At 31.4% G+C, this 16,615-nt stretch overlaps 2 long non-coding RNA genes across 2 annotated transcripts; one reads left to right on the top strand and one right to left on the bottom strand.

Annotated features, from left to right (window-relative positions):
* Nucleotides 1–3,617: 3,617 nt before the first annotated feature.
* LOC109613079 (uncharacterized) lies at nucleotides 3,618–10,401 on the bottom strand. The gene is made up of 2 exons (XR_002194796.2): nucleotides 4,670–10,401; nucleotides 3,618–4,094 (listed from the first exon to the last, which is right to left on the bottom strand). It is a non-coding gene; the product is annotated as an uncharacterized LOC109613079 (long non-coding RNA).
* A 1,289-nt stretch (nucleotides 10,402–11,690) lies between these two features.
* On the top strand, nucleotides 11,691–15,395 carry LOC109613080 (uncharacterized). The gene is made up of 2 exons (XR_002194797.2): nucleotides 11,691–15,180; nucleotides 15,250–15,395. It is a non-coding gene; the product is annotated as an uncharacterized LOC109613080 (long non-coding RNA).
* Nucleotides 15,396–16,615: the final 1,220 nt, after the last annotated feature.

Raw genomic sequence — 16,615 nt, 5'->3', positions numbered from 1 at the left:
ATATGATCAATTACAAACATTTATTAACAAAATACAATCTCCTATCCTTTCAAAAAATCCAACTAATTGATGTAATCCCAACCCGTCGACAATATTTATACCATTTAATTGTATTGATTTCTTCTCATACTCCATATACCACACAGCAACAACAATAATAATATTAATAGCAGGCATATATAAAATATTACCACAAAAATTCATATAATTTTTCTTTTAATAAGTTTAATTTTTCAACATTCTTGGACTTGATTTTTTAAGGAAAATATATTTTAAAAAGCAAATAATGATTTCTGTTTATTCAATTTAATTTCGAAGAACATATATTTTTATACATACTTTTACTCAAGGAGTGACAAATCAGGAGCATGTATTTTTGTGTCAACGGTGTCAAGTTGCACTCCATAAAAGGAAGCAAGGCCTACATTAGTTCGGCCAAGGAGACTACTGTTGACAAAAATTTGACAATAGACTTAGTAGTTTTTGCACTATTGTGATTTGACCTTCTTTGAGTTTCAAATCACAATAATGTCTTTTGCCAGCACACTTAGTTGTAAGATGGACTTGCTGGTCGACCTTATATAGGCCATGATAGAAAGTATTTTGTCAAAAATTCATTTTAATATTTTAAATGAATTACTGTTTGAGTAAGTGAATGATAAAATAATTATTGAGCTTTTGAAACAATATTACGAATCAAATAATGTTTCAATTAAAATATATTTCGCTAGTTATTGCAAAATATGAGCTATATAGTGAACAAAATTTGTGAGTTAATTCATTGTTCATGGCCATAAAATGAGTATCGTTACATTAGGTTACAGTGGGCAATGTCCGAACCAGGGCGCAAGAACAAGGTGTTCCAGCAAATTGGAAAATGTCGACTTGTATTTGATTAGGTGTGTTTTACAGAAAAAAATGTAAAATCACAAAATAAATAAAAGAAATTCAACTCAATTTAATAAACTAGTTGAAGAGCAAGTTGAAAAAATAATAAACAGTCGACGCCGTTACGGAATACCAAATTAGTGTCAACAACAAGTGATATCATCCTGAAAGTGACGACGGTGTCGGCGTGGACAACTAGAATAAGGGTGATTATTTAATTCCGCGCGGCTCAGATTTCCGAGGATGAATTGGCTCGCTCGCGATAAAGGTATCAACTGGCTTATTTGTTTTTCAAAGTTGTGTAAATTTTGCCCGTGTTTATATATACAATATATATATATATATATATATATATATATATATATATTTCTTTTCGATTTACATTTTCCGAACAAGCTAAATACCAAATTAAAATCACTTTCGTACCGAATTCATTCTCGTGACATGCCTGTATATATATCTATATATATTCTTGATCAGAGTAAAATTCTAAGTCGATTTACCAATGTCTATCTGTTACTGGCAACAATTTTGCACATTTGTGTATTTTGTTTTTAAGTTGTTGTAGTTTAAGTACTTAAATGAGCCATGTCATTCCACGTTTTCGTATAGTCTCCATTTAACAACACCTCCCGATATTCGGTGTTTTGATGATTTAAGCGACAGTATTCACAGGAATTTCGTATTTGAAGATCGTGGTGGTTACTACAGCATATGACAAAAAATTCTGTATGCAGGTCCACGTCCCCATATAACAATACTTCCCTATATTCGGTATTTTGATGATTTTAGCGACTTATAAAACGAAATTGTTTTAAATTTCATATTTGAAGGTCTTAAGGAATGCTACATTATATGACCAAAACGTGCGCATACAGATCAACGCGTCCGTATAGCCCCCATACAACTATACCTCTCGAAATTCCGTATATTAATGATTTTAACGACATTATTTGCCGGAATTGTTTCAAATTTCGTATCTGATGTTCGTAATGAGTACTACAATCGATAACAGAAAAGTGTGTATGCTGCAGGTCCACGTCTTCGTATAGTCCACATACAATTGTACGTCTCTTTATTAGGTATTTTGAGGATATTACCGGAATTGTTTCAAAATTCGTATTTTAAGTTCGGAATCTGTAATACAGCCTATTTCAGAAAATTACTTTTGAAGTTATTTATTGTTGCTCTACGAAGAAGCCAGCCGATGCCTTAAGCCAGTAAAATAAGCGTTTTATGTATTCTCACCTTAAAAGTCTTTGACACAATATGACTCCGTTACGGAGTTGCATTTTCTACGTTTCTTTGAAGATGAGCAACCTTTTTTCTTGAGCCATTATCGCATCTACATTTTAGTTAAATAATAAACAAAAAGAATTTGTAATTAATTTCGTGAAATAAATGTATAATTCAATTCTATAATAAAAAATAAAAAACTTGCAATATCCATTTCTGAGTTGAATAAATTTAGCTGTTATTAACATATTATCATTATAAAATATGACAACATAATTTCAGTAGACTGCACGTTAAAAGATAAAACAATTTACATTACTTTTTTATCTATCGGAAATATGTAAGGTCTTAAGGAATACTACATTAACCGGCCATATATTGTCAAATTTGAATTTTGAGCTCTTCCTTTAGTTTAAGCGTACAGCTGGCAAGAAGTTTACATTTATTTCCGACCAAACATTTTGCCATTTTCGCGCCTTTTAAAGGGTATTAAATTCAAGAAAATATAAAAACAAAAATATTAGGCTCGTAAGTCGTATAAGGCTTGATTATGGAATGGTTGAATTTTGTTTCAAAGTATCATTTTGCGGCTGCTAGGGCTGTTAGACGGTTGTCATCCTGAATTTCCAGTCGAATTGGCACTAATTTCATTGCAGGAAGTTCTCATTGACAGTCAAATGGTTTAATAAGAGAAGGTAGATAAAGCTTCCTCCTAATTGCATTTTTTTCCCTTGCCCCTATTATCTCAAAACTTGTGTGTGCATTGCTTTGAATAATAAAGAAAAACAAATTGAAATTATTTCAAATTGGGTAACCATTTGTACCATCTTGGAATAAAAAGGGGGGGGGGGGGGATAATAGATCAAACATAATAAATCCGACTATATGAAACAAGGCCCATTAAACAGGCAAATCACAATAAGAATACACTGTTGCCACATTCACTCCGTGGTGTGATTTGGTCTGTTTTAAAGTACGATTACATACAACGTCCTTTAGTACCTCCAAAACGCTTTTTTGGCTGGCTTAAGTCATCTACGAAAAAGCTAACCGATGACTTAAGCTAGTCAAAAAAGCTTTTTTTGCATTCCTACCGCAATTATCATCGTACCCTACAAAATTACGAAAGTTACGCTATGTGTAGTTTTCTTCACATATAGGATTTCTACGTAATTTTCATAAATTGGCGAATTTTTTAAAAAATTAGGGTAATAAGAAAAAGAATGCTTTTTTATACCATGTACAGTTTAGCTAATGCTAGTCCAAGTTCACGCAAGAGAATACGTCGTATAGTTTTCGGGTGCATACCTTTGAAACTAATGCATTTAGCGCAAATGTCGATCATATTCGAAAATACAGCCATTGGCTATCTGTTTGACTTCCTATTGGAACTGTAACATGACAACATTTTGTCTACTGTAAATAGGCCACGTAAAAATTACGTTTTAATACGGAATGTAACAAAATGATAGTAATAATAAACTATGTTCCAGTACTTGAAGAATACATGGTAGAATTACACATTTATTTTTCCTAACCACATATGATACAAGCGTCGCATTATTGATTGATGCTAAAGTGGATATGTACAATGAATTTTTACAGTCCAAAAGTTTTGTTGGTATGCTTTTTTGTTTTTCCGCATGGTACCTACCATCGTTAGCCCTTGAGCCAATATTTTTTCCATTGTTACATTATGGCCCTTCAATGCTCTGTACAAATTTAAAACTACGCGCTTCCCTTGACTTTTTCGGCTCGATCTCCGACTTGTTTCCCAAATACGGCTGTAAATCACACATAGCAAGTTTCGGAACAGACCAGCCAAAATTTTGTTCCATATCTTTCAGGCTTCGATGGCATTTACTGGCGGAATTGCGATCTCCCGCGGAAACCAAGGAATTACTCGTCGATGGTAACACATACGGAGGGGTTGATATAGTCAGCTAAAAGTTTAGGCCACTTGTGAAATTCTGGAAAAAAGATAACATGTTTTTTCGAAGTTGAGTGGGAGGAACGCGTAAATAAACATGTTGACTATACAAAACATGATGAGAGCCACCTAAATAAAAAGATAAAACTAATTTTTCGTTGTCTTTATCTTAATTTATCTATGCCCGTATGCATTTGACCATTTCAAAATTAAATTCTCGACTGGGTATGGGAAATACAATAAAAAAGCTTCTTTTATGTCACCGACAAGTGATCGAGCACACCTTGTGGCGCCTGCCCGCGAATTCAAAACATTTTCCTTCCGTAATCTTGCAGAATTAATATACACAGGTTCAGATTTCCATACAATACCATATTTTCAAGCAAACTGGGAATCGCTATCTTGGTCTTCTGAACTACTCGCATTTCATTTCTTGAAATTCGAAATCACTTTCACAAAGTTCGAAGTCTTGATCGGGGAATAACTGTCCTCTGAATTACAAAATTCTTCATCCCCGACATTGACAATATTTTATATTTCTTCGTCGGAAAGATACCTTGGCCGGGTCACAATTCTTTTAATTTCTAACCAAGTCCAGTAAATGTAGACTTATACCTATCAATATTTTTTCTAAATCAGTACAGCAGGAACACCAGGTAATTTATATTTACGGTATTATTTTTCTCATAGCACATTTTTAAGTGAGGGTAATTTCCGGAAGTTTTTTGTAGCTCAATTCCAAAAAAACGTTTATGAATAAAATACGTTTTTTTCACAAATGTTTATTGCAATCGGTGTGTAGTTTTATGGTAGAAGAATATAGGTAGACGCGTCGACACAGCTGCTGAACAATGAACTCTCATTCCAATTTTGGAATTGAAAATGTTGAATGAAAAATTATTTAAATTTATAAAAATTGTTGAAAAACGTGGATTATAATGAAGTAGTATAAGAAAACATATAAAAATCTACTTATAATTGAAAAAACATTTAAATTTTTTTGACACATCAATGATCCCAAGTGTTGATGCATCTACCTGTATTCTTCTACCATGTGTAGTTTTCTACATAATGCTAAGTTCACATGGCACTTGATTCGCTCTCTATTCGTTGTTAGACCGTTAATCATTAGATATCTTCTTAATTCCCCACATGGTACAATGATATCAAGGTAAGGCTATGATACCATATGATTTTAATTTTTTTATTTTCTTGGCTTAATATGTCATCTTTATTTGTTTATGTATGTTTTTTCTTTTCAATAACAAAAAATTGTTCAGAAAATATTCAAATTCGGGTGTTTTCAAAATGTTTATTTCAACGTATGCATCGACAAAATCTAGAGTTTTTGTAGCGAAATAATCCTTTAGAGATATATAGTACATGATTTTGAAAAGAAGTGTTGACCTCTATACTTGCAATTTTTTCAAAGTTGGCCTACCTTCTCTTCATTCTACCATGATTCCCCACATAAAACTTGTTGAGCGAACAAATATTTTTGTTCTTTATTCCATTCAAATCACTTACATAACAAAGATGAAATATGTGCCATCCCTAACAAATGAGAGGATTTATCGAAAAAACAAATTATGTCATTTTAAAATTCAAATAGAAAAAGTCTTAGAAAATTTTCAGGAAGACTGAAAATTATGATTGAAAGATATAATGTTGAATGGTGTATGAACATTCAAACGCAAGTAAATTTTGTTTTTTGCTTTTTGTCCAAGAGTTGGAATATTTTCAGAAAGCTGGAAACAAAAGATGCACTATTATCAAAAATTTTGCATCTACAAAAATCAGTTGACAGGTTTCCCTCCAGCGAAAATAAAAAACAGAATACAAACAAAAATATAATCATTGCTGGGACAATGAACTTTCAACTCGATTTTCAACTCGTCATACTGGCAAACATTTGTTTACGTTTTCCCATCTTTAATTCTCAATTGCATGGATTTTGACAATACTGAAAAAAAAAGCTGGTCTTACCGGATGACCTAATAGAAAGGCCATGATCACGGGCTAGGTCATTCGAATAGACCAACTGGTTTCATTCGTTTTTTCTAAATGCAGGGAATAGTGATATACACTACATCTCCGAAAATGTAGTTTCATTCTTTACTGGAATTAGAACAGCAGGACTCCTGGGCGCAGGAAAAATCGAGTATACTTTATATTTCGATAGAGTGTGATTCGGAAACGCACCCACATAAAACAAAAGAGTGCAGTTCAAACACCTTATAAAACGCCCACTATTTGCGCTCTAGGCCGTAATTCTCGCATTCCATATCGAAATAATTTCGATCAAAATTAATTTTAAGATATTAATCATGGTAGAAGAATATAGGTATATGCATCAACGCTTGGGAATATTGATATGTCAAAACATTTTAAAATGTTTTATGAAAAATAAGTGGATTTTTAAATGTTTTTTTTTTATACGACGCAAATCAGAGGTTGTTATAAAATGCATTTTTCAACAATTTTTACAAATTTAAATAATTTTTCATTCAACATTTCCAATTCCAAAATTGGTTTGACAGTTCATTGCCCCAGCAGCTGTGTCGATGCGTCTACCCATGGTACAATGAAGAGACGGTAGGTCAACTTTGAAAAAATTGCAAGTATAGAGGTCTACCTGTTTGGCTTGTAATGTCAGAATTGCTATCAAAACAATAAAAAAGCAAACAACTTGTTGCATTGATTTTGAATAAATAATTTAAAATCGCGAAAACTGAATGAATGGTCAAAATTTCTTTTCAATATCATGTTCTATATATCTCTTATGGTTTATTTCGCGACAAAAACTGTAGATTTTGTCGATGCATTCGTTGCAATAAGCATTTTGAAAACACCCGAATTTGAATATTTTCGGAACAATTTTTTATTATTGAAAAGAAGACACACACATAAGCAAATGAAGTTGACGTATTAAGCCAGAAAAATAAAAAAATTTAAATCATATGGTAGTTCTGCCCTCACAATGAAAAACTGCCATTGAGGTTGACAAACCTTCATACTTTTTTAAATGATTACTTACGTGCATTTTGACAATGCGGGTGAAATCAGTTGGTCGAACCGAATGCCTTTGTAAAGTCCGTTTATATACAAAATCTCTACCCAGGTCAACCCTGATAATTAACCAATCACAATAAATTTAAGGTCTGTTTTATATTGTTAGATTAATTTGAATGGGTCATTGTCAGGGTTAACCCGGGTATAGATTTTGTTTGTAAACGTACTTCGGATAGACCATTGTAGAAGGATGCAGGTAGTCGCATCGACACAGCTGCTGAGACAATGAACTGTCAATCAATTTTGAGATTGAAAATTTTGAATGAAATATTATTCAAATTCGGTTAAATTGTTGAAAAATGCATATCACAAGAACCCCCGCTTGGCGTCGTTGTGACTACCTACTACTATCGACACAGCTGCTGGAACAATGAACTGTCAAACCAATTTTGGAATTAAACATTTTGAATGAAAAACAATTTAAATTTGTAATAATAGTTGAAAAATTCTTGTGATAACATCCTACAATTGCATCGTATAAGAAAACATATGAAGATCTGCTTATTTTTAACAAAACATTTTAAAAATTTTGACATATCAATGTTCCCTACATTGATGCATCTACCTCCATTCTTCTACCATTTACCATGGGCCATGCTTTCCATTGTCACATTTACTATAATTGTTCAATAGTCAGTGTTAAACTGGATAAAGATTTGTATGTAAATGTTCTTTTTAGTCTTACCAAATGCTCACGTGCCATGGTAGAAGAATTCAGGTAATCGCATCGACTCAGATGCGGGGACAATGAACTCTCTACCCGATTTTGGAATTGATAATCTTGAATAAAAAATTATGGAATTATTTAAAAATTGTTGAAAAACAACCTCCGATTTGCGTCGTAAAAGAAAACATATAAATATCTACTTATTTTTACAAAACACCAACAATTTTGACATTAATGTTCCCAAGCGTTGTTGCATCTACCTATATTCTTGTACCATGTCACGTGCGTATAATTACACATATAGCCCCATGGTAGAAGAATACATCTTCTTTTCTATTTCCTTTTCCTGACCTTCGAAATCTTTTACTCTCTTTTCTATAACTAGAGAAATCGGCAAGTTCATATGTAAATGCAACTTATAATAACGAAAAAAGAATTTTTTGCACAACAAAACATTTCTTATGTATCGGAAAGATGTAATAATCGGCCTGTGTCCATTCATTTGTAAGATAGTGTGCTCAAAGACATAGGCCTGTTATTACATCTTTCCGTTATATAGAAAAATGATGTTGTCGGAAAAAACAAGTTTCATTTAAACATGAACTGTTCGAAAAGCAAGAGGTCAGACCATTTTCCTTTTATCTTCTAACGTAAAGTTTACTGTTGCCACATTTTATATTGATAATATGACAATAACATCGAAATTGATTCAAATAAATTGATTTTTTTAACTAAAATTAAGACTACCATTCCAGTGACTACCATTCACAAAGATTAATCATTTTATTGTCATATCTCTGGAAAAAAAATGAATATATTTTAAAGGAAATAAATAGCTATGAAAACCCGATAATGTGAACTAAATCCTTTACTTTTCCTAAAGGCCTATAAAGAAGAATGGGCCATAGTATCGTAAAGACTGGAAAATGTATTGTGGAAAAATAGTTTAGGCAAAAATATGCAATGTTAACACAGCATTATAGTGCAAAGTGACATACATAATTTGCAGAACCATAAAGAGTTTCGACTCATATTTCCATTTAATTGTTTATTGCTTCATTTTTAACTGTGTTAACCGTTATAAATAACCACTTGTGTTTGTATTCCATATTCAAACTTATTGTTTTTCGACAATCAGAGTTAACCCGGATAAAGATTTGTATAGAAACTCAATTTAGTAGTTCAAATCCCTCATCATATGTAGAGTTTCCTGAGTTTGATACCCTCCACCATTGAAAACAAAATGGTACAATAAAAAGGTAAGGAGACCTACCAGTTTTGAAAAATGAAAGCAAAATGATTGTAAGGCGCGCTTAAAGGATATTAACCCATGGTACAATGAAGAGAAGGTAGGTCAACTTTGAAAAAATTGCAAGTATAGAGGTCTACCTATTTGGCTTGTAATGTCAAAATTAGTATCAAAACAATAAAAAATCAAACAACTTGTTGCATTTATTTTAAATAAATAATTGAAAACCGCGATAACTGAATGAAAGGTCAATACTTATTTTCAAAATCATGTACTATATATCTTTAAATGATTGTTTCGCTACAAAAACTCTAGATTTTGTCGATGCATACGTTGATATAAACATTTTGAAAACAACCGAATATTTTCTGAACAATTTTTTTGTTATTGAAAAGAAAACACATACATAAACAAATAAAGATGACATATTAAGCCAAGAAAATAAAAAAAATTAAAATCATATGGTATCATAGCCCTACCTTGATATCATTGTACCATGTATTAACCTGTTTTGCCATGAGATTGAAAGATTGAACAGTTTGGATCCTATTTAAAAAAATGAGATAAACTATTAAAGTTATAAAAATGACATTTTTCATGTAATTAAAAAAAAATTGACGGGAAGCAGGTACAGCTTACGGGCTGTATTTCTGTAGTTTTGCGAAATTTTTCTGCCTCTTTATTGTGCCATGATATAACCCACATTTTTAACGCGGAGTCTAAAATTTGGCACACTAGTATGTAGGGTAAGTGCGCCTAAGGTCGGCATGTCCCAGTAGTCGGCAGTTTTGAAATTTAAGCTTAAATAACTAAGAATAGAATTGACCAAATAATGAAATAATTGAAAAAAAACGTCAACAGTGTTCTCTGCTCTCTTTCTGTAAAAAAACAATGAGCTCCGATCATTTATTACGAGAGAATAACGGTTTTCGTCAGTGAGTGTCTTCCATCGCATGCGATAGTGCTTGTTTGTAAAGAAAAAAATAGTGGTGGTGTCAACTTAATAATCGATTTAAGTAAATTAAATTTAATACTTTTGGAATCAGAAATATTTTATTAAAGTAAATAACAGTCTAAATATCATTTTATAACTTAAAAAATTTACAAGTCAAGCATTTTTCTGTTATATTATTTAATGCCGACATTAGGAACAGAAAAAAAGATTTGCCAGCAGTCGGCAGGGGGTGCCGCTTACTACTACTAAATATAATTTTTGACCCATTTCACCAAAACTTGAGAAAACTATTAAAAAATTATCCAAAAACTACACAAATAAAAAATATTTTTGTGTCGGCAGTTGTTTTTATTTGTGCTTTTTGAGCAACTTTTCTAAATTAAGTTGGTTTTTTAAATCAGCTATTTGACGTTTTAGATAGCGGTGACATTTTTGAAGAAAGGAACTCTTTCCTCACAATCCTCTTTCAATTCACAAATTTCAAATATAAGAAAGGTACTTTTTTCTTTTTTATTTAATCTCATTTTTGTTTTAATTGAAAATCCATACGTTACTGAAGGTAACCATACTATTCTTGATTTTCTACTTATATTTGGTTTAGAATGATAATTAAATAAAACACTATTTAAAAACGAAATTAATTAATTGAACTGTGAATTAGTAATATAGCATTGTTTTATACTATTAGAAATAAAAAAATACAAAATAATATTTTTTTACTGAAATACTATATGCCGACTACTGGCAAATAGACATGCCGAGCATTGGAAAATGGTGCCTACTACTGGCAAAAAACTACTATTTTAGTAAAATTGCAAATTTTGCCAATTTAATAAAAACAAATTCAGTTGTTGTTTATTATTTCGAAAACTAGACAAAATTTGGAATCTGAACAACTTTATTTTTCTGCAATTGAAAGATTTCACTCAGAATGTTGAAAGATTGAAACATTGAAAATTCTGGTACTGGTACACTTACCCTATTGTGTCTAGGTTGGTTGGTACTGAAAATTGGTCCACATTTTCGTATATCCCCCTTATAACGGTACCTCTCGGTATTCTGTATTTGGATGATTAGCCACATGTTCCAGGAAATTTTTCCAAATTTGGTATTAACTGTTTGTAACGTGTTCTACATCTGGTGACAGAACATTGTCTGTATATGTCCGCGTATTACTAATGCCTCTATATAATAGTACCTGTTATTCTTACAATTTCAGTCACATTTTCTAACGGATTTGTCTAAAATTTGGTATTTGTAGTTCGTAATAGTCCACGTTTTCCTACAGCGCCCATATAACGATACTTCCTCATATTCCTTATGTTTACGATTTAGACCAATCACAATAAATTTGGCGTGTTTTGTTCATGGTTAAATTTATAGTGATTGGTCAATGATCAGGGTTAACCGGGACAAAGGCTTGTATGTAAACGTACTTTTAAATTCAATTTCAGAGAACTGCTTTGCTAGAAAGTACGGGAACGGGAATCAATAGTATTATATTGTATGTTCACACTTTCTTTACCTGTGTTCCATAACCTGCAAGAATCTACTAGGTTTGGATTTTTTTCCGATATCATAAAGGGAAATTGGTTATCGTAGTAAAAACGTTTACATTCTCTTAGTTGGAGAACCATTGTAGAAGAGTAAAGGTAGATTTTGTACTAATTTCTTATACGTTGAAGTTAAGAAGCTATTATATGTGTTTCTAAACAAATTTAGTTTATTTAAATAGTTTTTGATAGTACATTGCACCACCAGCTGTATTAATCCGACTACCTGTAATGTTTGGCATTCTCATGACATTTCAAACAATGGATTTATTTTTAATTTTATGCGTCATCTTCTGTGTATATATATTTTTTCCACAGAATATTTTTCATATCATTTCAAGTTTTCCATTTGTAATTCGAATTATTCAATTTATAATTCGAATTATTCCTTTATATTTTCTTGGACAAATCTTTAATTTTACACAGCTATATCTCAAGAACTAAAGGTGAGAATGCATAAAACGCTTTTTGATACAAATTATTCGAATAACAATTGAAATAATTCGAATTACCAATGGATTAAATTGAAATACAAATGGAATAATTCGAAATACAAATTCAATTGAATTGCAATTGAAAACATTTGAGTTACAAATGGATTAATTCGAATTACAAAAGAAATAATTCGAATTATAATGTTATTTGTTGTTTCGAATTACATTTGAAAAACAACTTTGAACATGTAAAAAAGGACTACAATGCCATCTCTAGTTGGAAGATGTTAGGTGTGTCTGGTTACTTTTCCTGCAAGAATTGTCCAGCGACTTCTTTCTTAGTAGCGTTCAAGAATAAACAGTATGGTACCGTAGTGTTCTGTACCGTTACGAGGTGGAGTGGTACACTAAGATAATGCACCGTACCGGAGCACAACCCTTAAAAAAAAAATTAGTGATACTGTACCGGAGCACAACGAAAATTGTACTGTACCGCAGTCGGGGCACTAAAAATGTAATGTACCGCAGTCGGAGCACTACAAAATCGTAGTGTACCACATGGCGGAACATTAAAAGAATAATGTACCGGTAGTGTACCACATATGTGTTTTACGATTTGTGAGAAAAATTATGACTAATACAATTCAATATTATGGAAATGAAAGCTGAATTCATTTTATTTGTCATATATTTTTATATTGGTTGCGAAATTAAAGAAAGCTGAAAAATATTTGAAAAGGCAGAATCAATAAAAAAGGACCAAATCTGAAGTGATAGTAATTTGTATTTAACCATTAAAAAAGGATATTTTAGTGGTTGCATTGTAATGGGTTATTGCGCAAATAATTTACCTGTTATTTTGTCGTACCGAAAAATCAATAAATGTAAATGTAAAAACTAAACATTTTGCAAAGTATGGCTGATTGCGGAACACTACGATTTTTTAGTGTTCCGACTGCGGTACACTACGATTTTTTAGCGCTCCTCGTTGTTTTCCGGTACAGTATCACTAAAATATTTTTTAGTGGTAGTGTACCGGTACACTGCTTTTTTAGTGATACTGTACCGGTACAGTACACTATGTTTGTGTACTGTTTATTTTCGAACGCTGTTTCTGAGAGAAGAAGGTAGTTTTCTTCTTGCTTGAAAACTGTGAAAAGTTAACAGAGGGAATTCCTACAAAAACTTGCAAGCAATCACCTGGTATGTCACAACAAAATCAGCTGGCATGTCACAAAAAATCAGAGATTAATCATGCAGAAATTAAAATAAGACAAAAAACAAAACCATTGCGCCTGCGACTTCCAAAATAAAGATGATTTTAAATTGCTTGTCCGAATAGAAATCACCTGCAGGAGAAGAAGAAGAGTTCCAAGTCATTGCAAGAAGAAATTTGTCTACTAAGAATTTGCAAACTCTCAGTATATGATCTGTCAAAATTGTTGTCTCAAATCGCTCTCTTTTGCAGATTTTTTGTGTTAACAGACGAAATCCAGTAACAATTTGCCACAATTGTTACAAATTCTAGGTTAACCAGGCACACCTATTTTGTATTTGATGAATATTTGTCATTTTTAGTAGTTCTCAGTTTTCTTTCTTGGAGAAGCAGTAATCTCAATGTTATTCGTTAGTTTACTAAAATGAGCACGGAAACATAACTCATATTAACCTTTGGCAGCGTAATTTGTATATGTGGGTGGTAAGCGATTTATAAGGGATTTATTTAACTTAGGCGACATACATTTTAAATACATTCATAAGTTTTCTTAATTCATTTGTTATAATAATTTAATTAATTTGTATTTTTTTTCGGAGTAAGTTGTGCACTAGAATTTTATGTTCCTGTTTCATGAAGATTTTGTAACAAGTTTTGTTGCTGAATTAAAAAAAATCCTGAACTATGTTTTTATTTTATATCTACTGTATGTTTCTGTTTTAACCAATATAATTGCATTTTTACCGAAGAAAAAAAAAAAACAAAAACAGAAAGTAGCAAATAAATATTTAAAACCTATATACCCACTTCTTACACGCACACACATACACACAGTGAATAAATACATAATGAGGACTATATGTTTCATAGCATTTCTAGGTTTTAAACATTAAAATTTTCAAATTAAGTTGTTAAAAGTGTCTATATAATAATGTAAACTCATTTGAAAAAGAATTTTACATTAATAAATCGAAACGATATCAGAAAATAGAAAGACGATGTAAACAACTAAAATATTGATCTTTAAGCTATACAATAATTAATAGAAGGTAACAACAACAAGCCACAAACAGTAATAACAAAAATTACAATATTTAAATTATTAATCTTTAGTTGTAATAAATTGAACACAGTGCCTAAGTAATCAAAAGAAATGGATGAACATGACATAATTAACAAGACAAATATCTTTAAAGGACATTGTTAAACAATATATTACATGCAACAATAACGAATCGGACATGTGTTTAAATTTAAAATAATATATACATAATTATTATTCGATAAACAACTAAACATATAAAAATGAAACCCATTTGAAACAAACATTTTTATTCTCTCCCTGGCCATATGACTTATTTCGTATCAAAGCAACAGTAATTAAAAGCTACCAATTATGGATGTTTTAACAAAAAAAATTCTTGAAAGATTTTTTAAAAACTACGAAAATTCCATAAAAATAAGTGTGTGTTACGTGTATACTCTTCAGCAGAGTTTTGTTAAATTTACTTATAAGAACATGATTAGAAATAACGAAACCTCCCAACATAATTTAAATATATAAATTGTAATTATCCATTATTATATACACTATGACAACAATAGTATTAATGTCGACGTAATACAAACATAAAGCAAAAACATATGACAGAAAAAGCAAAAGTGTTAGGTAATGTGAAACATACTCTATCTCAATAACAAAATAACGTAGTGGACAATTAATCATAAATTAATACAACAACAAAAATATGTAAACTTTAATAATAAATACACAAAAATTACTCAATAATTGTTTATAAAGAGTTTTCATAGTCCTGGGAACTTTAAATGAATATTTTCATAGAGAAAAGAAATAACAAATTAATGAAAGTTCCTGCAAAATGGAGACAAGAATCTACTAATTTTGCATTTCATAAAGGGAAACTCGGTTGAAGTAGCACAAAGTTTTACAATATTGCAGTTCTGGAACAAACCGTTTGTGTATGTATTCATTGTTTTGAAAAACAAGATATTTTCAAAACCAATTATTGCAAGCTACGTATATTGCAGGGTGCGCATGGAATTGAAAGATTGAATAGTTTGGATCATATTTTTGAAAGAAAATTCGGGCATTTCGTTTACCTTTCCGGCTGTTTAACTTTAAAAATGAATTAAATTTTAAAAATAAGAAAAAATATCAAATTTATGGAAGCAAATTGTTGCGTATAATTCTGATAAAACGCGGGCATAGACTCAGTGTTGTATTTCTGTAGTTTTACGAAGCTGTTATATCTCCTTATTGTACCATGGAAAATGTTATACAGAAAAAGGCCGAATGCAATATTTCAAGATGAAAAATATTTTTCATATTGCTTTAAATTAGGCTATTACAATTGTAAGTTAGGCTATTACATGTACTAATGTTAATATGAACGTTTTGTGTTGGACAGTACTCTAAAGGCACAGATGCATACCATGGTTAACCTTGATGGTCAATTAACAATGTTACCCTTGGTAGAGATTATGTGTTTATACCCTATACCACACTGTGGTCAGGGTATCATGTCTTTGTGCATTTTTTTGTAACACGGAGAGGGAAGCGAGAATGACCCATAGTTCCTTTTGATGATCTGCATTGAATCACATTCTGAGTCGATTTATGCATGTCCGTCCGTCTGCTTCGTGTATTTTTGTAAACAAAGTACAGCCCGCATTTATTGTCTGATTGAAATGAAACTTTCCACAAACCAGTTGTTTGTCTTAAGGGATAATCTGTCCAAGTTTAGATGTAGCTCCCATATATATCTTCATCCGATTTCGATTTTTTTTTTGTGCGCCAAATTAGCACATCCGACCGAATTCAGCCTAGAAACAAGTACTTCAAATTGCACTCCACAACAATGATATTTTATACCGGACATCAGACGAGTTCGAAGAAAGGCTACATCGGTCCATGATATCGTATTTACCCCCGGAAAAGAATTGTCCACGATATCGCTATTTGTTTTTTGGTGAGACGTTTTTACGGAAATTGTTTTAAATTTCACAATGAATGTTTGTGGTGACAAAAATTTGTATATGCAGTGTCACGTCTTCGTATAGCCCCATATAACGCCCAAAAATTTAATGTTTGTAGTTGAAAAATATAACAATTCGTGAATTTGAAAAATTGTTAGCAGATTATAAGATATGGACCTGGCGTATTGAGGTAATACGGACTTACAACACATTTTTTCATAGTGGGGAAGATGAATATTTGTATTTTTTGAAATGTTGCTTTTTTACTTGTTTAAAGTTATCGTATCACTATACACAAATTTTAGTTGATACTAGAACTACAAAAGCCTCCGTCAAATTTGTTAAAAATCGATTCAGAGTTGGAATATTTCCCAAATTGTAGAGTAGTAACAATTTGGGAAATATTCCAATGATACGC

This window comes from Musca domestica, unplaced genomic scaffold (assembly GCF_030504385.1).
Source record: "Musca domestica strain aabys unplaced genomic scaffold, Musca_domestica.polishedcontigs.V.1.1 5, whole genome shotgun sequence".
Lineage (NCBI taxonomy): Eukaryota > Metazoa > Arthropoda > Insecta > Diptera > Muscidae > Musca > Musca domestica.
Note: the sequence above shows the minus strand (reverse complement) of the source record. Positions and strands in the feature narration are given on the sequence as shown.